General features: G+C 37.9%; 2 protein-coding genes across 13 annotated transcripts in view; both read right to left on the reverse strand.

Moving 5' to 3' along the window:
• The window catches only part of LOC129780524 (polyadenylate-binding protein 4-like), a 28789-nt gene extending 5393 nt beyond the window's left edge, over window positions 1-23396 (reverse strand). For 2 of the 10 annotated variants that reach the window (XM_055788874.1, XM_055788877.1), the window contains exon 1: window positions 22134-22457. The gene's annotated coding sequence lies outside the window, so the exon portion shown is untranslated. The other 8 variants (XM_055788881.1, XM_055788880.1, XM_055788882.1 and 5 more) reach the window with 8 other exon arrangements.
• LOC129780523 (uncharacterized) overlaps window positions 1-23484 on the reverse strand; it is a 190079-nt gene extending 166595 nt beyond the window's left edge. The window contains exon 1 of one of the 3 annotated variants that reach the window (XM_055788871.1): window positions 23376-23484. The gene's annotated coding sequence lies outside the window, so the exon portion shown is untranslated. Of the gene's footprint in view, window positions 1-23121; window positions 23139-23195; window positions 23335-23375 lie in introns of those variants that run through there. The other 2 variants (XM_055788873.1, XM_055788872.1) reach the window with 2 other exon arrangements.
• Between the last annotated feature and the right edge of the window lie 3287 nt (window positions 23485-26771).

Genomic DNA, 26771 nt, shown 5'->3' on the forward strand with positions numbered 1-26771 from the left:
ATTTGTTTTCTATAGTTTACATGGTTTAGAATCGAAAGACGCTATATTTTATCTTGAACGCTTAGATTTGTTTAAATGACATATTAAAAAATCAGAGTTATTTTTTTACGTAGGACTACGTCTTTGACTTTTATATAGGGGGGTCACTCTACGAAAAATGTAACGGAAAACTATGAGATTTCAAATGCATATTACGCAAAATCGTTATTGCGATATATGTTTATAGGAAATTGATTCAGTACTAGATAAACCGACGAACTTCGTTCCGCTCAAAATTGATTTTTTTGTTCCGTCCCAACGGGAGACAAAAATCCACACCGTATGCCACGCCTGTTGGATGCCACCAGCGGAAAGGAACAACATTAACAACAATCGCGCTCGCTATGAAAGCGATGCGCGCTGTCCGAAAAACACCACTTTTTCACTGACCATCGCGACGACAACATCCGAGGAAAGCAGCAGCAGAAGAAGAAGCAACCGAACAGAAAAGAAGATATAATTGTAGAAGAGAAAAGAAATACAGTTTATAGTTATTGTTTTCCGCCATCATTTCCTTCTACATTTTAACCATTCCGAAAAAGTATTAGCCATTCTCAAGGCTTCCGATCCAGCGAATCAACCCGCATCCGACTACGATCCCCGACGAGAGCTCCACCCGTTCAGACATTTGTTCCTGAGCTCAGAAGTTCCCGAATATACAGTCAATCACAACTTGATCTTTGTTCCCAGACTGATCATTATCAATACCTTCAAACATTCAATCGCAGAATTGTTCATTCTTTTTCTTCAAAAATTGAAATTCATTTAGTCTCCCAAACATCAGAAGAAGGGCACTGCTACAGGGAAAAAGTTTTTTCTAACAAGCAAACGATCATTTTATCATGAGAAGGGTTGGCTAGTTGGATTTTTCATTATTATTTACACTCCACCCAAACAGGATCACGATAAAGTAATATGAGCTATGTTTCTGAATTGTTTATTATGTTTCGATATAACGTACAATTCGATACAACGTACATTTTTGAAAGTGAAATGTACGTTATATCGAAGTTTCCCTGTATTTTGATCAGGGCCCGAAATCTTCGAAGGTGAAAAATGAGGACCAACTCTACTCTCAGTAGCTTCGCTTCGACTAGAACTACTTCGGCAGTCGCCCACAACAAAGTGACTTGACTAGAAAATGAATTGACTAGCCGTGACTAGCGAAAATGACTGGTGAACTAGTCCAGTAAGTGGTTATTTTAACTGACTTGACTAATTAATACAAATCGGCCTCTCCATTCAACTGACTTCAATTCACATTTTTAATCCCCTAGGAACGAAATTTATACCCGCGTACGCAATCTTATTTTTACGTTCATATGAAGAGGAACGAAAACATGATTTCTGATGCATAGAAGTTACTTCATCAATGGACAGTTTATTGTCTACTCATCGTGAAGTCAAACCAACGAATTTAGACATTTATCAAGTATGCTATAAAGGTCCTCGCGTTAGTATTAGGCTGTCAAAAAAGTCCTGCTGTATTTTTTTTTGAATTTTCATTTGTTCATAAAATTAGTTACAATCATCTGTTTTAAGTCAAATATGCGCCGTTTTGTTCGATGACTTGTTCCCAACGAAATGCCAACTTCATAATACCCCTGTTATAGAAGCTCGCTTCCTTATTGGCAAAAAACTCGGATAGCCAATTTTCACAGGCCTCTTTTGTGGCTAACTTTTGACTACCTAGCTCGTTCGCCATGGACAAAAACAAGTGGTAGTCACTTGGTGCAAGGTCCGGACTATACGGCGGATGCAAAAGAACCTCCCATCCGCGTATCTTCTGGCGCGTCACCAAAGAAGTGTGTGGCCTGGCATTGTCCTGATGGAAGACAATGCGGCCTCTGTTTATCAAAGATGGCCTCTTCTTCATGAGTGCTACCTTCAAGCGGTCCAGTTGTTGGCAGTACAGGTCCGAATTGAGCGTTTGGCCATAGGGAAGCAGCTCATAATAGATTATTCCTTGACAATCCCACCAAACACACAGCAGAACCTTCCTGGCCGTTAATGAGGGCTTGGCCACCGTCTGAGCCGCTTCAGCGGGCTTCGACCACGACCGTTTGCGCTTCACGTTGTCGTAAGCGACCCACTTTTCATCGCCAGTCACCATCCGCTTCAGAAACGGGTCGATTTTTTTGCGATTCACATGCGTCGATACGGTCAAAGATGTTTTTTTGCGTCAACGTGTGTGGCACCCATACATCGAGCTTCTTTGTGAATCCAAGCTTCTTCAAATGGTTAATAACGGTTTGATGACTTATCCCCAGCTCTTGGCCGACGCTACGGCTGCTACTATGCCGATCTTTCTCGGCTAATTCAGCGATTTTGTCGCAATTTTCGACGACAGGCCTTCCGGAGCGTGGCGCATCTTCGACGACCTCTACACCAGAACGAAAACGTTGAAACCATCGTTGTGCGGTGGAAATGGAAACTGTATCGGGTCCATAAACTGCACAAATTTTATTGGCAGCTTGAGATGCATTTTTGCCTTTGTCATAGTAGTACTGTAAAATATGTCGGATTTTCTCTTTATTTTGCTCCATATTTGCGATACTATAACTCACGAACGATTTAACCAAACAAAACACTGTCAAGGACTATATTATAGCGCGCAAAAATACCTTTCCAACAAGCTATGACTCGATACAATGAATACAACTAGAACTACGCGCTTACAACGACACCTCGCGGAAATACCGCAGGACTTTTTTGACAGCCTAATATTAGTAAATAGCGTGCAAAATAGCGCACAAACACTGCACGCTATTTTATACGTGTGAGTAATTTTCGTGTACGATACAAAATAATCTAGTTCACCTGTAGCGTATGTCAAACCACGTTGAACTCAAACATCGATGAATGCACACGTACATGGGAGAGAGAAAGAGAGGAACGAATTCGTTTTGGGGGAAGTCACTTCAAAATGCAATGAGGACAATTTGACTGGGAAGAATGAAATGATATAGTCGAGGCGGTAGAGGGAGATAGCGACTAAACGCCCGACTGACTGTTTAGTCGTTTTGGCGGAGAAACTGCGTGAAGAAGCTAAAAGTCATTATTAACTGAATACGGATGTAGTCAGTCAGATAGTCAGCTGACTTTCCTCAGTTGACTATGACTATGCAGAGCCCTGATCTTGATAAATATTGCGAATATTTTTGAAAGCTGTGAACCGTTTAGTAGGAGACATTTTTTTACTACTTTCAATGCATAATACTTAACTGTAGTACAAACAGTTATTGTTTAATAATTCATCAAAGTTTTATATATTTACACATCATGCTTTGATCCATTTTTACCCATTCTCACCCCTATCGCCGGTATTTTTTCAAGAGTTGAAAAAACACGTTTTTCAGAAAAAAAAATTTAATTCTTTAATGATTTTTTTTCAATTATTCAATATTTTTTAAGACAAATTTTAACAATTTCATACATTTCATTATTTGAAGTTTTTGGGTTAAATTATTTTTGTAAAAAATTAGAAGAACACAGATCCTTTTCATAGGCAACATATTTGTTTATTTGGTCAACAGGTAACATTGTACCCCAATGACAAGTAACATAATATAAATTAACACAGAACACTTCTAAAGTTACACTTATTTGTTTCACGCGTCATATTAAAATTAAAAACGTGGTAACACCTATTGAAGAGACGAGACATACTCCGCATTGGTTCATGCAAACCATAATTCGTTCTAGCAGAAGGGGTACTAAGGAACGAGTGTGTACGAAGGCTGCGACGACGTATATTAATGTCTAAAAAGCCGAGCAAAGTAGAACCATCAGTGTTGCCCTGCAGCAGGTCTGCAATGAAGCAAGCCTTTGCTACGTTGCGTCTCTCATCCAACAACTCCAGTTTAATAAGTAAACAACGGCTCTTGTAACTAGGCAGGTTAAATGGATCCGTCCACCTAAGATGACGTAGAGCAAAGCGGACGAATTTTCTCTGTACTGCCTCAATCCGTTGGTTTTCATTTTGGTAGTAAGGAGACCATATGACCGATGAATATTCCAGGATGGGGCGCACAATAGAACAGTACAGAGCTTTCAGGCAGTAGATATCCCTAAACTTTTTGGCAAAACGAAAGAGAAAACCCAGCTGCGAAGAGGCTTTAGATACGATGTGATCCTTGAAGGTAACTTTCGTATCAATCAGGATGCCCAAGTCCTTGATAGTCGATTCTCGCTGTAATAGAGCGTTTACGTCCAAACGAAATTACCGCGCATTTGAACACGTTTAGTGACATTCTATTACTATGACACCATTTAGCGAATGTTTCTAACTGTTGTTGTAGAAAAACCGCGTCTTGTGGCTGCTCAATCTTATAGAACAGCTTCAGGTCATCTGCATACGAGAGTTTGAGGCAGTTTAGTACGAAGTTGACATCATTCATGTATAGTAGGAATAGAAACGGTCCGAGGTGACTTCCTTGGGGAACACCAGAGCAAGCTGGAAAGGGTTTCGAAACATGGTCTCCAATCTTGACATACATGTTACGACCACATAGGCCAGAGTTCCAGCCAGAGTAACAGATCGCCATCCATGCCTAGTTTGTCAAGTTTAGCTATTGCGATTTGATGGTTCATTTTATCGAATGCTGCAGATAAATCCGTGTATATAGCATCCACTTGCTGACGATTTTCTATTTGACGAACTACATAGGAAGTGAAGCAAGTTAGGTTAGTCGTCGTTGAACGTTTTGGCATGAATCCGTGTTGGTCCTCCGATATATAATGCGCGTATCTGTGCACTAACTCGTTAAGAATGATTAATTCAAATAGCTTGGACGTGGCACTTAACGCAGCTATACCGCGGTAATTCGAAACGACCCTTTTGCACCCTTTCTTGAACACAGGGAAAACAAACGACTGTTTCCAACAGTTCGGAAATACGCCAGAGTTCAGTGAAAGATTAAACACTGTTGCGAGTGGTTTAGCCAGCGAATGCATGCAACGTTTGAGCACAAGTGATGGAATGCCGTCAGGGCCACATCCCGTGGAGGACTTCAATTTCTTTCCTGCTGTGCTAACCATATCATCGGTAATTAAAAACTGTAGCAAAGAAGTAGAAAACCGAGGAACGTTTAGAGTGGCAGCTGCTACATCCGCCGGATCGAGTTGTTCGTCAGTAAAGACGTTGCTGAATTGAGAGCGAAACATATCGGCAATGTCAGAAATCGTATCAGCCTCAATCAAACCATTGGACATCGTTGAAGGTAGTCCAGTTTCCTTTCGTTGTTCATTTACGTAGCGCCAGAAAGTTTTGGGGTTATTCTTGATGCGTCTTTGCAAATTGTCCTGATAAGCGTTGTACAGACGATTGTTAAGCTGTTTGTATTCGTTATTTAACTACAAGTATCTATTCCTCGTAGAATCCGTACGGTATTTGGTGAACCGTTTGAGTGCAGCTCGTTTCATCTTCTTAAGAAATTTGAGATCGGCATTTGTCCAAGCTGGTTTCAACCGCTCGCGTTTGGACTTCAAAGGGACAAATTGGTCGATAGCATAAAGCAGGATACCAGAAATAGTAGAAGCAGCGAGGTTAGCGTCGTAATCTTGGAAAACTTCGTTCCACTGCACACGTAAAAAGAAATCGTTCATGCCATCGAAATCGGCCTTTCTGAAATCGTAAAAAACGCTCTCAGTAGTGTCGCAAAAGCGTTGTTGTGGACATATTTTCAATTCCGTTAGTATGGGAGGATGATGTCTACAGATTTTAATGAGCGGTGATGGAGCTTGCATAACCCTAACGTCCTGGCACAGCTCTTGACTAACGAAACACAAATCGAGCAAACGATTGTTTTCGTTTCCGATTCCACTCATCTGTTTGAGTCCAGCAGTGCAGTATGCATCAAGCAATTTTCGCGATGTTAATCCAACCGAGGATCGAGAGTTGATCGGATAGAGCGATCAAACCGAATTGTGCTGCCACGATATCGTACCCATGTTATAGTCGCCAATAATTATAATGTTATCTCTAGGTCCCATCTGCGAAATCACCCAGTAGAGCGAGTCAAGATGATTCTCAATCAGATCCGCGTCATTCACTCGATCGCGAGGAATATATACTACACATAGGTAGAGAATAGCGTCAGTCGTGAGAATCGTGATCCATAATTGCTCCACCTTCGACGAGCTTACAGAAGGAATCAGCTGTCGGGATTTGAAACTCGAGCGAACGGCGATCAATACACCACCTCCAGTGCTTTTGGTGCTGTTTGAAGTCGACCGGTCTTGTCGATACACTGAGTATTTGTTGTTAAATAGCTGCATCGTCAACGTGTTGTCTTTCAGCCATGTTTCGGAAAGAGCGTAAATATCATAGCACCCGTCACAGAAAGCTGACTGCACGCTTTAAAAAAATGGTCTAGATTTCATTTCGAGTTTAGAGTATCATACTGCCTACACAACGTAATTCGCTCTTGAGAAAGGGGATAGACGGTTCTATAGCTCTGAGTGTGTATAACCCAATACAATATAATGAGCAATAGCGTAGTCCTTTGTGCTTGATAAGGATAAATGTAAGGATAAAGATAATACGGAAAACAAACGATAAATTGTAAAATATTAGCGATAGCTTCTGGAATTTGAAGTGTGCTACCGATTCAACGTATTGCAATAACACAATGAAATCTTCCACCCAGAACGAATTGAAAAACACAGCAAGAGAACATATTCCAACAAATCCACAGAGTCCTTTATCGTACAAATCGAACTGTACAATAGATGTCAGTCAGGCGATGACGTGATCCACTTTCAAACAGCAAACGCGCAACTCTTTCATGTATTGGAATGCGCCGCACAGTTGAGAACAAGGTTCTGCAACGTGCATCTTTCTACAAACACCAGCCGTTGTGTGGAAGGCACTAACGAGAAGCTGATAAGAAAATCAACATGATGACGAATCGCAATAAAAATAGTTTTGTAAATAAAAAAAAATAGTTCCTGGAATCGTACCGTCAAAAAATCGATGTTATCGAGAGATTGGCGGCTATTTACCGGTGATGTTATTTAATAGCTATGCGTCGAAGAAAATATTTTCTGGCACGTGATCTTTCTTACACAGCGACGACGTCGATAACGATGAGAGTTTATTTACACACGCGTTGAACTAATTCATGACACGACACAACATTGAGGTAGCAGTCACACAAACGCACAACGAAAAAAAAAAACAAAATAAATTGATATAACGCAGAGTACATTTTCGCGGCGGCTCGTAGCGCTTTATGCTTCATCATTAATACCGCGACATTTGATCTGTAATTGGCACGCGCTTGTGGAATTCAAATAATCGTCCGTCCAACCGAACAATCAAACAATAATTATGTACATTGAAATCCATAAAAAGATTGCCATTGTGGCCGAGAGAATGTGAAAACAGCACACCTAAACCGTCGTTTCTGCGGTCTAAACAATCCACAACTGAATAAATGCGTGAAGTTTCTACAGACTATCATCTACTGGCGATCGGATCGGGGTGCACTTGAAAAGTGTTTAGAGCACAGTTGGATCGAATCGATGAGAAACGTGTCTCATTTAAAAAGCGATTAGTGAAAAGATGCTAGCCTTGCTTTGTCTAGTAATTTACCTAGTGTTTTTATAGAAATATCAGAAACTTTCGCTTGAATACCACTTTTCATGAAGAACTGATCAAATTACACTATTATTGTTAAAATTATCATTTCATGATAATGTGAAGATAACCTGTAATGTCGTACACATTATCCATGTGTTGTTTTTGTTAATATTGAACAGATTACATGACTACATGATTTTTTCTCTTTTTTCACTGATACTAAACCGCTCTGGAAAAGTTCATCTTCTCAACGACGGTCGTCGGTGTCACTAACAGTACTTACGAATGGTTGAGATTCCGTCCATTGACGAATAAATCCCCCAGACCATGCGACCACAGGAATCAAAAAGGTATCCAGATGAGAAGATTGACTTTGATGTAACGGGAGGATGCGTAAGAGTCAATTAAACCCCAAATAGACGGTGGTTCAAAGTGAACTCCCGTTTTCAAAGGGGGGTACTGACGGGGTTGGATATGAATAGGATTGATGGCGTGCCACTGTTGTCTTTTGTTGATTCTACACATGCAAGAAATTTTTTTTTTCTGAAACAAACTATTGAGCAATTGTAAAATGTCTTGAGTTATCTAAACGTTTCAAATTCATCGTTTTGAACGGTCCTGTTCGTGCTCCTTAAATTGTAACGAGCAAAGCGAGCAGCTAAAGTAGCAGAGAAACACAATTTGAAGATATTCATACCATTGCGAAAAAACATGAAAAGAAGCGACAGAATAGATATTGTCGCTGCTATAGCAATTTACCGGTTTATGTTTTGCTACCGTGTGTAACTGACATACAAAGCTGTTTGCTTGCAAATGCATTCTCAGAGTATGCACAACGTAAACTATGTAGTACAAAGCTTGTTTTGGCGCGCAGAAGCAAAGCAAAAGCAAAATTAACCAGTCTCCGCGAGTATAAACAAGTAAAAACATTCATTCTCGCTTCAAATCCGATGTGATAAGATGAAAAAATGCATGTCAGGCTGCTTCCATAAAAACCACGCATACCATCGACTCTTTTCAGGACAACCAAGACTTTTTGCTGAAGAGTTATTTTAAAAAAATCGATACATACTAATGTTTTATCCAGAATAATAAAAAGCGAATTGAAGCGAATAGTTCGACTGCCTAAATATGTGCAAACAGAATTCGCAAAGAGAACAATCCCAATGGCCGATTACCTAAATGTAATATTTCCAATTAGAGTGCAAAACGTGATCTGCAGAGAAATGTGGATGAATTAGCAGAGTTAACATGACCAACATTCTTTTACCATTATCTATATAAGTAAAAATGGTAGGCCAAATGTTTTGGTGAGCGGAAAATCCGATGAAGGGATGGTCGGATTTTAGCCGTCTTTATTTTGATGTATTCGTCTCTTCGTCTCGTAATTCAATATAGCGGAGAGAAAAATCGGAAAACTTTCAAGAAGTTCATTTGCCTCTAATTTATTTAATGTCAAACGTCTTCGACCTAATGGTTGTACAGACTGCTTATAGGGACTTAATTCTATTCTTATAGATTAACCTACTAATATTAAAATCGAACAGTTCAGATACCTCGTTAAAGACGCGGCAGCAAGCGTCTAATGGATTATTTTGCCCATATATGGTACGGTGATTAGGCATCGCCAGGACTCGATGGTGGCGTAGCTGTCGGGATGGTGCGTGTAGACTAACGTTTCGAAGTAGATAGCTGCAGTCAATTTTGTCTGTCAATACATCGAAAATAAAAATTCTCTGTAGCATCAATCGTCGGCTTTCCAGGGTTTGCATTCCAATAAGTGCACAGCGCTGTTCATAGCGTGGTAGGTTGGTTGGATCATTCCAGGGCAGGCCACGTAGAGCATACCTTACGAAGCGTTTCTGAACACGCTCGATGCGCTGGATATGTACAGCGTGATATGGGGCCCATACTTGTACTGCGTATTCCAAGACGCTGCGAACAAAAGCACAGTACAACGAGTTCAGAGCGTAGACGTCATCGAAATGAGCTGTGTTGCGTCTCAAAAATCCAACCATCGCATTTGCTCTTGAAATTGTGACCGAGACGTGCTCATGGAAACGCAGCTTGCTGTCAAGAAGAACTCACAGATCTTTGATTCTATTGACTCTCTGCAGTGGCGAGAGATTCAACATGTATCCGTGTACAATAGGGGAGCGAGAGCGCGTAAATGTGATGGCCTTGCATTTTTCAGCGTTTACATGCATTCCATTTTCCTGGCACCAAACCGTTAATCGCTCAATGTCAGCTTGCAGTATGCAGCAGTCTAAATTTGAATGTATTACTCGGTAAATTTTCAAATCATCCGCATATAAAATTTTCTCCGAACATAACCTTTCGCACAGATCGTTAACGAATAATACAAAAATCAGAGGACCAAGAATGCTTCCTTGTGGCACACCAGATGGAATCGTAAATTCGTTGGATCTAGTACCGTGGACCTTGACAAAAGCTTTGCGGGATGATAAGTATGTGGTTAGCAGGTTTATGATCCAGGATGGTAAACCAAGTCGATCCATTTTCAGAATAGCAAGGTCGTGGGGTACTTTGTCAAAAGCTTTGGAGAAATCGACGTAAACAGCATCAACTTGTTGCCGCTTCTCGATTTTGTTGATTAGCATGTGAGTGTATGCCATAAGGTTCGTGGTGGTTGCGCGTTTTTTAACGAAGCCGTGTTGGAACTCTGAAATCACAGGCTGTACAATCGGACATAGTGCACCTTGAACTAGACTCTCGAGCACTTTTGCTAGGCAGTTTAAAATCGATATCGGGCGATAGTTTTCGACATCGTGGAAGCTGCCTTTCTTGTGGACTGGAGTTATCGATGCAAGCTTCCAAGTCTCGGGAAAAATACCCTCGCGCAGAGATTAGTTGTAAACCATAGAAACTGGTCTGGCGAGCATCGCTGCACAGTTCTTGATGAAGACCGGGGGAATAAGATCCGGACCGGGTCCTTTTGTTGCATCTACTGAACTGAGTGCTTTATGCACCACATCTTCATCAAACACAAGTACTGGGAACCGGAGATTGTAAGATGGCAGACTGTCAATATACTGGCGGGTTGGTTGAGATGAATTGCTTTCATACATGTTTTGGAAAAATTCGGCAAAGAGATTGGCAGAAGAAAGTGGTGAGTCGGAGTTGCTGGATTGATAAACGATTTTGTCCGGTATCCGCGTCAAGTTCTTCCGGTTCCGTACGAAACTCCAGAAAGAAGTTGGATTTTGTTTGAATGTGCTTTGAAGAGCATTTATGTACTTGCGGAAGCTTTCAAGCTGCAAGTTCTTGTATTTTTCTTCGGCCTCGTGTAGTTCTCTTCTGCGTATTGGAGTTTTGTCGTGAAGAAATCGTTTTCTCGCTTTTCGCAGCCTATTGCGGAGATTTCGAAGCTGTGGAGTCCACCAGGGTTGATTAAAATTCCTAGAACGCTGGGCCTTCAACGGAACTGTTTCTCTAATAATTTCGTTCAATTGTTCATAGAATGTAGATACGGCATTGTCAACTGATGTATGGTCAAGTATGCGGTCCCAATCCAGAGAAGCAATTTTGTTATTTACAGTATGATAGTCACAGCGAGAAAAATCAAGCTCAGAGCGAGAAGAAGAGTCATCTTCCATTCGGGACAAAAGTTAACAATTAAAGCCAGCGGCTTATGGTGATCGTCCACTTTGAGGAGCATTCTTATAGTAATTTCATCCATACTTCAAATTTAACGATAAGTCCATTCGCCTTTACAACAATAGGGGTTTCAGTGAGTTTGTATTGAATTATAAACGCTTCAAACTTTATTCGCAAAATAACAGATCATTCGCCTCTAGCCTCGAAAAAGGCTGGTTAGGAACATTCTATTTTTTTTCTTCTTCTCCTCTCATATTATAGAGGGTTTTAAATTTGCAATTTGATCCGCCTCTAGCCTTGAAAAAGGCAATTTTTAGAAGATTACGATGGGATTGTATCCACAATCGTTAGTTAAGAAAGTGGACACGCAACACATTTCGCTACGAATACCTATAGGAACATGCTTGACCACCTCGGGGTACAAACAAAAGGCCCCCACACCAATTCTGTTTTCAAACTATTGCAAAAAAATTAAAGTTGTCTATATTGCAATAGATTGTTAGGGAGCGTTCCAATCGATTGGTGATAATACCTCGTAGATTCATCAAAAAATGAATGAGCGATAATTAGCGCATAAAATAGGACAATTTTTCGTGAGCTGACGGATTTCAAACTTTTCAATTTGTGCTAAAAAGACGCAATCCTACGTCAAAATTAATAAAAGAAACAGATCGGATCACAGTCACTTTTTTCTGGGTATGGAATTGCTGTTTTTATATTTATTTCAACAACAAAAATCAAAATTGGTGAGGCAGTTCAGAAGTTGCAGATTTTTGAATTGGTATATTAGGATTCATTCAAATCTTTAATCAAAAGGTTGTGGATCAAGAGGTGAGATGAAACGAATATCCGGTAAATATCCGATATCCGGCCGTCCCAGCTTCATACACCAGGCCAACTTCAGAGAACAGTCTTCACTGTAATAGGCAGAGATGCCAACCATCCTGATACTTCAGGATTTCCCAGACTTTTTAGATCGTATGCTGACATCCTGACAAACACTTGATTTTAGTGATCCTGATTTTTCCGGATTTTTTAGTTTTTTGTTTTATCACAATACAAAGGATCCTGGTTGGAAATGAGAACTGTTAGAATAGCCTACATAAAAAGCTCTCCGGTTCTCCCTTGTATAGTGATTGCTCTTTCTTTCGTTTATTATGTATTATTGCGTATTAATATTTATTTGAATGCTTAGGACACGTAGTGCGTTTATTTCACCTGAAAATCCATTATGTTTTCTCGCTTCACAATGACAGAAAATGAAAACGTCAACGCCAATTGAATGAATGAACATTATTGAGGGTAATTTTGCGAGAACAAGTGGAAGTTTGCTCAAGTAAGGTTCAGATCTCTACAAAATTAATTCAAGGGCAAGAACTTCGATTTTATGGACAGCATAAAATTAAGGCATAGTTTTGGGGCTGTATGAAACATGGCGTAAGGTTGTGGAACAAAACTGTGCACATAAAATTGAATAAATGTATGTCTGCCTATAAAAATTATGCCTTTGTTCTCCTAAAAATCAGCACGAACTTTCCGGGCATCCCAAAATGAGTTATCCTGATTTATCCTGATTCTTATTTTCATTTTCCCTTATTTTTGAAAATTATAGTAGCCATACCGGGTAATATGTACTACTGCAAGGAGCTGAAAGATAAACTCTAGCAATCCTTGTCCTCGATTGACTGATTAGATTTTATAGACCACCAAATGTAAGGATCGTGGATGCGTTTTTTCATACTTCTCCGGAACTCCTCCGGTGTTTCGCTAGTCACTCTAACCCTTTAACTACGAGCGTCGTCTATGGGCGACATCCGCGCGATGACTTGTGTGTACGAGTGTTGTCTATAGACGACATCAGGGTGATTCTGTAACAACATTTTTATATCCCATCCATTCACCAAGTCAACAACAATTCTAACTTTGTTCTTTTGTGAATTTGGGGCAAAAGATATAAATAGAAAACATGATCAGAATCGGAAATGGAACAATTAGATATGTCTTTCTAATTGGTTGCGGCACATGCCTAAAATATACCTCTTTCGGTTTATTTCTATTTATCAATACTTTTTTTCTTCTAAGATACAAGGTCTCTTTCCTATGTGCGTTGATTGATTGATGAATTGATGCTGTGAATGATAAACACTAAATCGAAATTTGAAGTCCCATTCTTAGAGTTCCCACGAACTGTGATTAGCACGGGCGCTATTATCCACTCAAAGTACGTGCAGCGCGTGAAAAAGCGGAAAACCGATTGGAAGAACGAGAACGATTTGAACGTTGGATTTGTGTTGTTGAGCCAGCCAGCCTCACATACACCTCTGAGATCATTAAGCATCTCGGTATGTGTGTATAGACATCAATCGAAACGAGTAAACCAGTCTAGTGTATATGTGTTATAGACTGAGAGATGATAGGCAGAAATTCACTGAGCCAATTCGAGGCTCGTATGTGTACAAATAGCAGCAGCTGTTGTTACTCTGCCGCCGGTTCCATGTGTTGGCTTGAAACGTGATCAGCTGATTGCTTGCTTGCTGTAACAGGTCTACTACACATTTGCCTGTTTCTGGAAATGTAATGCTGTATGAGAGCACGTGAGTTTTTCCGTTTTATTTTTCGCTCTACTTATTCTACTTATCCGACCAGTAGTTGATATTTTACTCGATTGCATATGAATGAGAAAGTGTAATGTTTTACCATAATGTGTCATTTTAATTGGTTTGGAATCGAGGGAAAAACTGTGAAAAACATGAATCATACGTTTGTAGAGTTGAGTTCCATTCAATCGAAAGATAGTCATAAAATGTTCTTATGACATCTTCGGACAATAGTAGAATAAGAAAAAATATGACCTCATCGCTAACATTTTGACAACGCCAGCTACAACACTAACATTGAGCGGATAATAACGTTTTTGGGTGACGCAGAGAGGTGTATTCTGGAATTGACGTCATCGGCGCTAGGTAGATAGTCTCGCTCCGCCGGGTAATGATATGGGTTCTTTCTCATTTATTCGCTAGCTTCAATATAACCACCTATCGATGCACCTTTTCCTTCTCAATGATGCTTGAATGGATGAATTCTGAAATTCATTAATTTTAATGGCATTGCAAACCTTGACACTCTAATCATGCCCATAAAGTGTTGTGGCTGGTGTAGGCTGTAATACTCACTGACGAGACTCGTATGAATGCCAGAAAGTGCTAGATCGAACACTTGCAGTTGCTGCAATTGAAGTGCAGCACATTTTACGCCACATCCAATATTCAAATAAAAATGTCAAAATATAGATTTCAATATTCGATTCATTATTTTTAATCTTCAAGAGTTATCTGGTTTCCGACTAACTTTTTGATATTGAGAAGAACGAATCATTAGCGAAAAACGGAGGATTAGTTGGAAACTCAATTTCGCGTCTCTTCTTCAGCAATTCCAAATGAAATCGTCCTAAAAATGCAGATTTTAAAAACTTGTATTTTTGATTCCAATGAAAGTGTGTATTCCGTTTGGGTTGGAGGAAATATGAGTTTTTCACAGCAATTGGGAATTTTTTGACTCGAGCGTAACTTTAGAAAAGGGCGTATTGATTTTAGTAAGAGAAATCTTTGTTATTTTATATCTCAAAAACTATGAGTCGTACCGAAAAAGTGTCTTAGAAAGAGTTATAGAGTATTGATTTTTTTTTATCTCATTTATTTATTTATCAGGCTCAGTAGCATTTTATCTGTAACAGAGCAGGGTTTTTATCGTGTACATGTACATATGTTTATGTTTCTATAAATTGTAAATTACACAGTAGTAGTAGTAGCCATTTAGGCGATAGGTTTTCTTTTCCATTACATTATGTTAAGTTATACTGTAGTAGCCATTTGGGCGTAAGGATATTCTATCGGTTCTTCCATTGTTCAGCAGACCGGACAGCGGAGACAGTTAATATTGATCATTGTTGGGTTATTTATAGAACAGCAGCCCGATGTTTCTTGCAGAGCAGAGCAGTTGTATGGATGAATCGATCTTATTTCGACCGTGGATCGATCTCCATCGCTGATGATGGTTGCGTGGACGTAGTTATTCTATAATAACACAAAGATGGTCAATTGAGGGCCCTGAGTTTGAACTCACGATCGATCGCTTAGTAAGCGAACGCGTAACCAAGTGGCTACGAAGACCCCCTATAGAGTATTGATGGTTGAATATGAAAAAAAGTACACTGAGAAAAAAAAATTAGTACTCTTTTTTTATTTACAAAATAAAAATTCAATTTGCAATATCCAAAGTACATATTTTTTAATGTTTTTTAAATTTTTTCATGCAAAATAGAGGTCATGCAGAAAATTTAAAAAATGGGCCCAAGATGGTAAGACTATTTTTGACGAATTTTGTGGAACATCGATTTTTTAGGAATTTTCGAAACTTCGAATTTTTGTATGTTAACAATCATTTTTAGCCACAAATTATGAATCCTGATGTGATTTAAAACAAAAAAGGTTATGATCAATCTCCTTCTAAATGTAGTCATTCTCGAAATATTTAAAAAAATATTTCTAATTTATTGTCTTTTTTATAGTAAATAATCCCTTTTAATATGTTTGTCGTGTTATACCGTCATGTTCATGAAATTTTATGAATTTGCTTATAATTTCCAACAACTTTTCCAAATACATCATCATGGTTCATTTTTTGACTCAAGCGTAACTTTTGAAAGGGCGTATCGATTTGAGTAAGAGAAATCTTTGATAATTTATATCTCAAAAAATATGAGTCGTACCGAAATAGTGGGTTAGAAAGAGTAATAGAGTATTGTTGGCCTAATTTGAAAAAAAATATACACTGAGAAGAAAAATTAGTACTCTTTTTTTATTTACAAAATAAAAATAATTAGCGATATCAAAAAATATTTATTTTTTTATATTTTTTTCAATTTTCTCATATAAAATAGAAGTCATGTAGAAAATTTAAAAAATGGGCCCAAGATGGTAACACTATTTTTGATGAACTTTGTGGAACATCGAATTTTTAGGAATTTTCTAAACTTCTAGTTTTTGTATGTTAGCAGTCATTTTTAATCACAAATTATGAATCCTGATCTTATTTAAAACAAAAAAAGGTTATTATCAATCTCCTTCTAAATGTAGCCATTCTCGAGATATTGACAAAAAATATTTCTAATTTATTGTCTTTTGAATAGTAAATAAGCCCTTTAAATATGTTTGTCGTGTTATACCATCATGTTCATGAGATTTTATGAATTCACTTATAATTTCCAACAACTTTTCCAAATACATCGTTATGGTAAAGACATATGTTTAGGAATTACGTTACGAAACATTCGAAGACATGTGGGTTTATATAAAACGTAGCGAAACTAAAAAATCTTTTATATCTTAATACAAACTTCAATCAATCAAAAACATTGTTGGAAATTATAAGAAAATTCATAAAATTTCATGAACATAACGGTATAACACGACAAACATGGTAAAAGAGATTATTTACTATAAAAAAGATTATAAATTAGAAATATTTTTGTAAATATCTCTAGAATGGTTGCATTTAGAAGGAGATTGATAATAACCTCTTTTGTTTTAAATCACATCAGAATTCATAATTTGTGACTAAGAAAGATTGCTAACATACAAAAATTCGAAGTTTCGAAAATTCCTAAAAATTCGATGTTCCACAAATTTCGTCAAAAATAGTTTTACCATCTTGGGCCCATTTCTTCAATTTTCTACATGACTTCTATTTAATATGAAAAAATTGAAAAAAATATAAAAAATACATATTTTTTTGATATTGCAAATTAAAATTTTATTTTGTAAATAAAAAAAAGAGTATTAATTTTTCTTCTCAGTGTATATTTTTTTCAAATTAAGCCAACAATACTCTATAACTCTTTCTAACACACTATTTCGGTACGACTCATATTTTTTGAGATATAAATTATCAAGTATTTCTCTTATTCAAATCGATACGCCCTTTTCAAAAGTTACGCTTGAGTCAAAATATGAACCATGATGATGTATTTGGAAAAGTTGTTGGAAATTATAAGCAAATTCATAAAATTTCATGGACATGACGGTATAACACGACAAACATATTAAAAGGGATTATTTACTATAAAAAAGACAATAAATTAGAAATATTTCTTTTAAATATTTCGAGAATGGCTACATTTAGAAGGAGATTGATAATAACCTTTTTTGTTTCAAATCACATCAGAATTCATAATTTGTCGCTAAAAATGATTGTTAACATACAAAAATTCGAAGTTTCGAAAATTTCTAAAAATTCGAAGTTCCATAAATTTCGTCAAAAATAGTTTTACCATCTTGAGCCCATTTTTTAAATTTTCTACATGACTTCTATTTTATATGAAAAAATTGAAAAAAATATGAAAAATACATATTTTTTTGATATCGTAAATTAAAATTTTATTTTGTAAGTAAAAAAAAAGAGTATTAATTTTTCTTCTCAGTATATATTTTTTTCAAATTAAGCCAACAATACTCTATAACTCTTTCTAACACACTATTTCGGTACGACTCATATTTTTTGAAATATAAATTATCAAAGATTTCTCTCCGACAACACGGACTATGATGGTGCCATGGGACGTCATGGTCTCGGAGAAATAAGCGAAAGCGGTGACCTGTTTGCAGAATTTTGTGGCAACAACGACATTGTCATTAGGGGTTCGCTCTTTCCCCATCGACCAGTGCATAAAGTCACATGGGTCTCGCGTGATAGACATACCGAAAATCAAATCGACCACATTTACATCAGCCGAAACTGGAGACGGAGCCCTCTTGGCGCTCGGAATAAACATAACGCCGACATCGCGTCTGACCATCACCTTCTGGTTGGCGAGGTCCGTTTGCGCATTGCACGGATTCAACGACAGGAGAGAGGCTTGGACGGCGATTCAACATACGCCGTCTAGAAGATCCAGCTGTAAAGAGGTCGTTCGTTGGAAAGCTTGAGACTCGAGCAAAGAATATTATGGAAGGTCGCAACGTAGAAGAACAGTGAACTGCCATCAAGAACGCCATCATCGAGAGTAATGAAAATAACCTCGGCCAGCTGCGCACCCAGAGAAATGAGCGGATCACGGATGGAACCTGGCGGAAGATTGAGAAGTGTAAGGAAGCTAAAACCCCGATTGAACGGACGAAAACCAGAGAAGCCAAGAACGAAGCCCGTCAACGGTATGCGGTTCTGGAGAAGGAAGTTAAACACTCCTGTAGACGGGATAAGCGAACTGGCGATATGCGCCTCCTCTAAGATATCTCACGAAGCCTGAGCGGAACTAGGATGAATCCAAGAATGTCTGTGAAAGACACGGCCGGACAGTTACTCACCGACCCCCACTGATCAGCTGAAACGCTGGTTTGAGATGTTGTACGCCAGCAAGACGTGGTGTGTATCAGCGGAGAACACCCAGAAGCTGCAGGTCTTGGTCAACCGATGCATGCGGTACATGATTCGTGCCTGGTGGCCTCACTACTGGATCTCGAACGTCGAGCTCCATCGTCGGTGTCACCAGAAGCCGATAGAAATTGAGATTCGAAAACGCAAGTCGAAGTAGGTCGGTCACACACTACGAAGGAGCGGAAAAAGAACCTACAAACACGCGCTGGATTGGAATCCGGCAGGGCATCGCAGCAGAGGCAGACCCAGGGGATCGTGGCGGCGCAGCCTCAACAAGGAAATCAAGGAAGTCGACGCGATCCAGCACGTAGCGTAAACGGCACGTACCGACACGGGCAGACAAATACATGATGTATTTATATTATCAGGCATAGCAGCTTCTCTGTACGGACCTGCAGCGCAGACGGAGCGGAGAAATTTGTTTTGGTTTCATTTGCTTGATTAATTCTCGTGTAATGCAAAAGTTTGTGTTTCATTTGTATGGCAGCCCCCCCTAGAAGAGGGGGGAGGGGTATCTAATCACCATGAAAACATTTATTGCACTCTAATACCTCAATATGCCCAATTTGGTTTCATTTGCTTGAATAATTCTCGAATAATGAAGAAATTTATGTTTCATTTGTATAGCAGACACAACCCCCTTCCCCCACCCCTTAGAGAGGGTGGTGGTATCTCAAACTATCACGAAAACCTTCCTCGGCCCCAAAAACCCCTACATACCAATTTTCATGTTGATCGGTTCAGTAGTTTCCGAGTCCATAAGAATCAGACAGACAGACAGAAATCCATTTTTATATATTATATTTCAAAGCGGCATAAAGGCAAATATCATTAAGGTTTAAAAATGAAAATAACCGAAATTACCGGTTATTGATTGTGGAATTACCGATAGTTCGGTAATGGAAAATGACCCGGTATTACCGGTAAAACCGGTTAACAATCCCTAAATAGCACCATACATACAAATCAAATGTCAAAGTTTGTGGTATGGGTGCGTTCGTCGCAGTTCGACATCGGCTTAACCACCATTAACTACGCTTGATTACAGTGTTGACATTTGGTAGAAATATTCAGTCATGGAGGCAGCCTAATCTCTATCGAATTAGTAGGCCCGCAAGCAGTTTTTAATTTTGATATTTTGAATGAACATTTATTTAAAACATATAGTACTGAACATCATTCGGCCATTTTCATATAAATTGCCTGATGTTTCCACAAAACACATCATTATAATATTTTTTCAGACGCAATTTTCGTATAAGATTTTTTTGCAAAAAAATTTGGTTTTCATGTACTGTGAAGCTCCCTTATAGCAGCCAGTGCATAATTCCACCCACTTATCATGAAATACTGTTTTTCACACCTTTTTTCTTCTGATAAATTATTTTTGTGTATACACTGGAGTCACGTTTCACGAGGGGCATACGTACCGCGTAAACAAAAACCGCGTAAATTGCAAAATTCGCGTAAAAATGAACCACGTAAATTCGTAAAACCGCGTATAAAAAAACGCGTAAAAAGCGACTTCAGTGTATTTATGGAACACTGTACTATAGCGTAGCACATTATGTGTGAAAATCAGCTCGTTCCAATCCATCCAGAAACGGGATACCTGGTCGTAAATGGATCAATGGATTCATTAAACAGCATCCAGAAATATCAAGACAGGTGCCAATCGTATTGCCAAAGCATCGTTCGGCCGCTTCCGAGCAACGAATCAGGAGCTGGTTTCACGAAATTCGCGGAAGAAGCGCTGTCCATTGTTTTGAAGTTTCCGTAACTATATGTTTAGGAGCTACGTTGAAGAACATTATCACTACGTGTCAAAAAACCCACATGTCTTCAAATATTTTTCAATGTAACTCCTAAACATATTTTTTACCATAATAATGTATTTGGAAAAGTTGTTTAAAATTATAAGCAAATTCGTACAATTTTATGAACATGGTGGTATAACACGACAAACATTTTAAAAGAGCATATTCACTATAAAAAAGACAATAAATTAGAAATATGTTTTTAAATATGTCGAGAATGGCTGCATTTAGAAAGAGATTGATGAAGAGCTTTTTTATTTTAAATCACATCAGAATTCATAATTTGTGCCTAAAAATGATTGTTAACATACAAAAATCCGAAGATTCGAAAGTTCATAAAAATTTGATGTTCTACAAAGTTCGTCAAAAATAGTTTTACCATCTTGTACCCATTTTTTAATTCTCTACATGGCTTATATACTCATATGAAAAAAATTTAAAAAAATTAAAAATATGTATTTTAGATATTGCAAATTAAAGTTTCTTTGTAAATAAAAGAAAATACAAATTCTTTTTCTCAGTGTATATTGTTTCACGTTTGGACATCAATACTCTATAACCCTTTCTAATGGCGGGTTTACATTAGGGAGATCTATAGCTATAGATGGATTTATTCACGTGAAAATAGGTGTAAACGGGTGAGAATAAATATGATACACTTATTCGAGGTATATATAACTTGAATAAATTGAGCATATGTAAACGCTTGTGAATTTATCACTGGTGAGAAATCACTGAAGTTGGATGCAGTTCTACTTCAGGTGAATAAATTCACCGAAGATATGCATATATTCATTATAGAAGTTCACGCTAGTGTAAACGGTTGATGCGATTTCTATAAATCTCATCATATTTCTTCACATGAATATATCACTAGTCTAAACCCACCCTTACACATGAGTCAAAAAATTCCCAAATGCTGTGGAAAACTTATATTTTCTCCAACCCAAACGGAATACAAACCTTCGTTCGAATCAAAAATACATGTTTTTAAAATTTGCATTTTTAGTTCGATTGGGAATTGCACGTATGCGTGGCGATGACCACTCGGTCTCGAGCGTCTCGAGGACCACGGCCTTAGGCGTCGTGCAAAAATTGCGTAACGCGAGAAGGGTGGAGGGAGATCGAGCTTGCGTTACTTACTGTGTGTTAGAGATAGGAATTGCGTTACGTCTCTTATGAACGATTGAAATGAACAGGAAACTTATGATAGTACCAGGTCGAGTAGTTATAGTGTTAATAAGAGACGAATAATGTGAGTTATTTGCTGTAATTCATTGTTATTCAAGTAAACATGATGAAATAATGGAGTTGTTCTATTTCTGCCTCGTTCTGCTCTATCATAAATTGCAAAAAGCAACCAAATCTCAAAATGCGAATAAAATGAAGTCTAATTATTGGAATAGATCCATAAAGCATTAAAACCCGGCAAATCGAAAGCTTTGTTTTGATCATACATTTACTCTTCTATCGATGCATATGTGTACTTTTAACGCACATTGAGCGCATTGAATGCTGAAGGCAATGACACAGAACAGTAATGTGCCGGTATTGGTATAATGTGACAAAATACTCCTGTGCCGCAAACAATAGCGATCTGTTCATATCTCTTCTATTATCGAGCAATTGTTCATCGGCTTCACCTATTCCAAATAGTAACAGGATTTTTTTTCTCCTCTTTCTGTTTCCACTATTTCACGCTTTATTTCTTTTGCTTTTTGCATAAATATCAGACACTTGGCTATGATTTGTGCACAAAACTAAAACGGCAGCAATCGAATTAGCTTGAACCACACGCGATAATGACACTAGCTTCTGTTGTTTCAGACACAATAAAAACTGCTTCTTCACTTGCGCGTTGTTTGTCTATTGCGAATTTCCATCGGCACAGCTCAAATGCTGCAGCGAGGCATTCCTTCTTCTCTCCGTCAGCCAGTTGAGCACCGCACAAATTCTGTTTTCTTTCCTCTTACCGACTGCTGGTGTAAACAGACTGAAATTTACCGTATAGAAACTGAATACGTTTTGTAAAGGCAGCCGCGGAGAAAGCCAAGACAACAAAGCCGATTCGAGTTAGCAAATGGAAAACTCCGATGGCCACGCGTTGGTGAATGTGATAGGGTGAATCTCAAAACGTTTTGTGCGAGTATTGGCGCCTCTATTGTTTGAGTTGCCCAACCACTTGGAAAGAGGTCAAATTGTAGAGAAACATGTTTTGACAATATAAATGTCACTTAAAATAATTTTAAATCCAACCCACATATCAATGCATTTTCTGAAATCCCTTGCTGGTGAAAAGTTGATAAAATTATTGTGAATTGTATGATCCCAACAAAATAATTTATATCATCTTTTATTCGAGTTCACGGTAGAACCACCATAGCACACACCACACAGCTGTATCGCGAATAATTTGCATCAACACCCCTTCAGCTGCTGAAAACTGGGAGTGCAATCGGAATCACTAACAAGCTGCTTGGTTCGGTGTATATCCAAATAATTTCGCACACGATTGATTGTTACGCACTGCTGAAATACTTGTATTCGAAATTTTATTGAATATTGATAACACTATTTGACAGTCCGTCACTCTATATATTGTTAAAGTAATCTCCGATAAGCACACACTACCCGTAACGCATACAGATCAAAATATTTGTCGCCAAATTTTGTGTTCATCAGGGGGAGAATACTTCGTAACACACTTCGAGTTTTGATGCAATTCTCAGCCCTCCAGAGGTATTCGAGCAAGTAAACAAACGAGCATCAAATTAATGCATGACGCTTGCAAAACACAAAACACAAGGAAAAACGGTTCGCGTGCAAAATAAAAAATGGAATAGAAACGAAAAATAATGACAAAAATGAAACTCGCGAAAACAAACCGATAATGAGAAACCGATCCCTCAATGAGTAACTACGTACAGAAACTGAACAAAAAGCCGTGCGAGTATGATGAAAACACAGTAGAGTCAGCCTCGGCGAAGTGTAGGCACACACAGCGGGGAGAGAGAGTTTACAGCTGTGTATTGTGTGTAGAGTTTTTCGATTTCTCATGTTGGCAGCGCGTGTGGGGCGCGATAAAAACAACTTCGCAAAAGCGTCTCAAGTTTGTTGTGCTTTACAGCTGTTTGGCTCGAAGTAAGTGAGAATTGATGATGCGGCGTTTGCGCAGAGTAGAATTAGATAATAATGTAACAAAAATTTTCATATTATCAGAATTGCAGCATTTTTATCAGAACTTGTGAGCTCGTGAGCTCAGAATATATTTTCTTATGCCACATTAACATGTTTCCAGTAGGAACTACTGGAACTTCATTGACACGTCGCGGGTGGGACTAGGCCAGGCGCAAATTGAAAAGTGTATATCGCGTGTGAGTTGACGCTACAAAGCGATTTTGACAAAAGAACTACATCTATGATTAACACGTTGAGTGCCACGGTTTTATAGCGATTCGATGGACATTTTTAAACGTATTAGGATCATCGTTTCTTATCGTGGTGGAAGGTATTTCTATTCAAAAAGGAATGTTCATAAGCTTATATGCTTATATTATTAACCTTTTGACGTAGAACTACGTCTTTCAGGAAGAGTGCCAAATCAGAAAACAGCTCACATTTTGACGTAGGACTACATCTTTCATTTCTGTACCGGGGTGTAAGTTCAAAGTTTCGAAAGTGAGAGAGTGACGCTGGACTGCAAGGTTTTGAACGTTAATACCTCTTTACCGGCAGAATGGACTGGTACAATAATCACTTCATCCGAAAGATAAAATGTCAACGAGTTATATGATTGTCACTTATTGGACCAAAAAATCCTTTCAATAGCTTAAAAATTGCTCTGAAAGCAAGTTATTGAAGTCATAACAATCTAGCTCATTGATGATGATTGGTGATCGCAATGTGTTCCCGAACACGGACGCAAAATCTAGGCACCAGGAGAAACCGTCATAGCGAATACATGCAAGCTGTGATTTCTTTTTCTCGCTTGCATCAATGTTTGGGAAACCATAGCGGACACATGCAAGACGTGAGTACTTTTACTCCGAGATGGAAAATGAAAGGTGGGAAGATTTTTAAATCTGTGACGTCACAGATTTTGTTTATGTATGTTACTTTTCTTATAATAGTCCACTACATAGGAAAAGTGTTGTTATTAAAAGTAAAAATAAGCAGATGAAATGAACAAATTAGTATTTTTTTCTTAAATCAATGCTAGCGTTCAAAATCATAGGGGCCCAACTGAAATTTTAGCAGAAACTGAAATTTCAGTATTGTTGAGGTGTTCTAAACTTTATTTCAACCTTTTTTTACTTCTCGTTACATCGACCAAAAACGTAAATGAACAAAGTCAGAGTTACAAAATCGTTTTTTCCTTTGGCGGAAAACATTTTACAGCGCATGAGAAAAAAGTAGCAAGTTTTTGTCCGCGTAAAATGCACTTGAAAAATAAATTGAATAGACTCCATATGACCTAAATTGAGACGAAAAGTTTTCTGCTTCCGTCCTAGTTTTAGACGAATGAAGTGTTCAGCACCCTAATTGTGGAAAAAGGAATTACAATTGCTAACAAGAGATAAACTACCATGAAGATGCTCTAAAATCCAAACATAGTAAAAATTAGAATACTAATTCTGATATAAGAAGAAATAACAAAAATGAAACATTTTGGTTCGTGACATGTTCTGTTTATTTTTCAAATGATGAATGTAACGCGAAAAATATTTTTTGGAAATATGTAATTATTTTCTGTATATCCTCTTTCAACGTTATTCGTTGACACATTTAATTTTGTACCATTTGAGTAACTGACTGTTATGCCTGATATGTGAACTTCTTATCTTCCTGGCTACTAATACAATCAATGTTTAACACAAGCAAAACCCGTGAATCTTCCCACCTTCTATTTTTCATCTCGCTTTTACTCGCATCAGTTTCTGTTTTGCTTTCGCATGGAACAGTCATGAAAAATTGTTTGCGTGTGAATGCATCCGAGCGGAGAAATATTCGCACCCATTTCCGCATTCGACTTGATGTTCCCGTGATGCAATCAAATAGAATCAGTTTCTGTTATGCTTTCTCATTGAAACGCAGTCGACTTGGTGTTCCCGTGATGCAATCCTATAGCATCAGTTTCTGTTCTACTTTCGCATGGAACAGTCATGAAAAATTACCACATCACGGTAAAAATGAAATGAATTTAATGCAAGGGTATATAGACTTTATTTCGTTTTTACCATGAAAATTTTACAAGGCCACTCAAATTTCATCGGTTCGTTCCGGGACCACCAACAAGTTCGAAAGAGATGAATTTTATGTTAATAACAATTCCATACTTATACTCATCCACCCACACAAAAAGAAAAACCTTACAGCAATCTTTCAAAATATTTATTCATTCATTAATTAGAAATTTATTCAGATGCAATTTCAAATAAATGATTACCGAGACAACGGTAGTCCTACGTCTACCTTGCGGTTATATCACAGATATAACCCACTTCTTGTTTTTATGAAATAAAGTTAACGTTAATAACTATTTTCACTGTGCACGAATTCTCATGATTTGCATACCAATCGAATCGGAAATTCTCTAAGATTTGTTTGATATGCTATACATTACAACTCGCTAATCTCTAAACGGTTTAAATTCATGATAACTGGAAGAACTTCCTTTTTCCCAACTATGAAATAACATAAAAAACGTATTAATCGATTGAGGTCTCATTGGTGTCAAAATCAGAGCATACCATAATTGCAATATCGGGATAAGCATATTTTTTTCGTTTCATGCACTTGTAACGAGTTTTCCGGGTCTTTTTTCGAAGAGAGGAATGTTTAACGACCTTCTAGATAGTTACCAGATGATTAAGTTGCTGGAATACCAAGATTGCATATTTCTAATATTCGTTGTCTCTGTGTTGTTGGTAAACTAAGAATTAATGCCTGTTTTTAAATGGGGCATAAAAAGATGATGCAAAAGAATTTCTGGGAACTTCCTGTGACTTGTTTTATTGTCAAAATTGTTCATCCCATATATTATAAAAATATCCCCGAAACTGTATCTGTAAAAGACTGAAATCGGCCACCGGTTAGTTTCTCTAGCGCAGTTATAGTTTACAATTATTCCACAAGTGAAATTCTTTCACAATAGTGCCTTTTCATATGTTTCACCATTGTATTTAGCGTGTATACGGAAGTAAAACATTTGGATTTTACACGTATGATTCTAACGACGGTCTTATTCCAGTGACACAAAGGACTAAAATCAAATAAGAATA

This window comes from Toxorhynchites rutilus, chromosome 3, assembly GCF_029784135.1.
Source record: "Toxorhynchites rutilus septentrionalis strain SRP chromosome 3, ASM2978413v1, whole genome shotgun sequence".
In the NCBI taxonomy this organism is placed as follows: domain Eukaryota; kingdom Metazoa; phylum Arthropoda; class Insecta; order Diptera; family Culicidae; genus Toxorhynchites; species Toxorhynchites rutilus.